The sequence below is a fragment of the Nelumbo lutea genome, chromosome 5 (assembly GCF_056320005.1).
Source record: "Nelumbo lutea isolate HS-2025 chromosome 5, American lotus-T2T, whole genome shotgun sequence".
Taxonomy (NCBI): Eukaryota; Viridiplantae; Streptophyta; class Magnoliopsida; order Proteales; family Nelumbonaceae; genus Nelumbo; species Nelumbo lutea.
In genome coordinates, this window is record NC_142688.1 from 41,357,662 (window position 1) to 41,359,741 (window position 2,080).

Consider the following 2,080-nt stretch of genomic DNA (forward strand, 5'->3'; position numbering starts at 1 on the left):
ATAATTCTAGATTAATTTTTATTAGTCATTTATCATGAATATTAGTTCTCTTATATTTGTGTGTTTTATATTACTTTTATTTTTCTAATCATTATTAAATTGTGAATTCATCCATTAATTGTTTATTAATTTGTATTTTACTTAAAAAACAAAAAAATATATATTACTCTTAATCGATGTCATAGATTACCCACATTGTATATCTGAGATACATAGAATCCAAACATAGGGTATGGCATGAACCACACCACACCTTGTAAAACAGGTATATGAGTGTGGTATAATTCAGGCTACTTATTTTTATCCACAATACAGAACACCTATTTTATTATCCCTGTGGTGTATTTTCAACCACACTATAAATATGATGTGATTGAAAATACATTATCCAAATTTTCATCCACACTGCAAAATACTCCTTTAATCCATGAAAAGACAAAATAATAAATCATTCAGTTCAGACACTACCAAACAGCCCCTTACTCTCGGAATGAACACATACACAACCAAGAGTAAAACACTCTGGTTGAAAAAGAGAATTACAAAAAGAATTACAGTAGCCACTGGAAGCTAACCACTGACGTGAGCCTAGCATCACATATTACACAATAGCAGTTGGTGGAGCCACTATTCGATTGATCAATCCACTTGGCTGTGGCTGTGATTATTCAACCAGATACAGACTTTTATCCAAGAAAAAGAAAAATCAGATTATTAATTAAGGGTTCAAAAATCTATACAAAATCAGTATCATTTTGGCCACCAGTTTGGTTAACAGGTTAATCATCCGGTTTGAATGGATGATGGATGGCCCATTTCAACTTAAAAAATAGAAATTAAAATAAAAAAACAGTTAAAAATCGTTGAATGAATCGACAATTTAACTGCCTGAATTAATGAATTGCTCATCAAATCAATAACTTTTTACTAAGAACCAGATTAAGGATAAAACGAAATCAGTTGCTTGAATGATTCCGAAGCCAAAAAGTCTGACCGTCTAAGCTAACACCGTTATTAATTGATTGTGATAGAGCTAATTAAAGACAAGCGGCATCTTCATCCAAACCTATACATAGCTGCCGGATTTCATACACTAGAATTACAACTTCCATATATACTCTGTAGGCTATGTATTCAATATTCAGATTATTTAATTGTTACAGCTTGTACTCTATGTATCTGTACCTTCACCTTCTGAATCAATACAAACACAGAAAAAGCTTTTCCCTCTTCATCTGGTCTTTCAGACTGAGATATAAATACAGTGCCTTGAGATGTTAAGAAAAAGAATTGAAAAAACATTAAGAAATGAAAACGGAAATGCAAGCTCTTCATGAATGTACAGGTTGCACTACAGACCCAGATAACAAGTATTAAGTATTGATTCAAAGCTATGAAACCAGCATAGCCAACGAGTGCAGGCTGCTGGATGTGCAGCTAATCCGGGAGCTTGGATCTGCTACTCACAAAACACTACAGCCACACATCGAGTAGCGGATCCCAACTCCCAATCTCACCGGATTCCTATAAAATAGCCTATTTCAATAACTATGCAAGTTGCAAGCCCGATAGCCCATGGGCCGATATGAATATAATAAACTGTATACATAGTAGTTATTTACAAATATTAAATATGCAAGTCGTATCCAAGTAATTGCTGGTTTGCCCGAGAGGTTAAGGGGGAAGACTTAAGATCTTCTGCACATAAGTGCGCATGGGTTCGAACCCCATAGCCAGCAATTTTATTTTTAGAATTTCTGAAAATGCCACCTTACTATGAAAATAGGTAAATTAATAATTACATATTAATTTATTTTAACTAAAAACCAAAGCATGGGCGTGAATAGGAGAACTGCCCAGAACGTGCCCAGTCCACAAATTGTCTCAACAGCCTATGCTGTTGGGCCCCAACAGCCAAAGTTAACCCCAAAGACTTAGCCAACCCTCCTCCTAAAATTTCTCCTATACTATCTCTCCCACCTAAAATTCCTCCTAAAACAATTATTAATTTATATTACATATCCAATAAACCAACTAAAAACTAAAAATCGTGGTTAAATTAATTAGTGAAATATTTTAG

The 2,080-nt window shown here is 34.0% G+C and overlaps 1 non-coding gene across 1 annotated transcript; it reads left to right on the forward strand.

Moving 5' to 3' along the window:
• The first annotated feature begins 1,656 nt into the window (after positions 1–1,656).
• TRNAL-UAA (transfer RNA leucine (anticodon UAA)) lies at positions 1,657–1,739 on the forward strand. The gene has a single exon. It is a non-coding gene; the product is annotated as a tRNA-Leu (tRNA).
• The last annotated feature ends 341 nt before the right edge of the window (positions 1,740–2,080 follow it).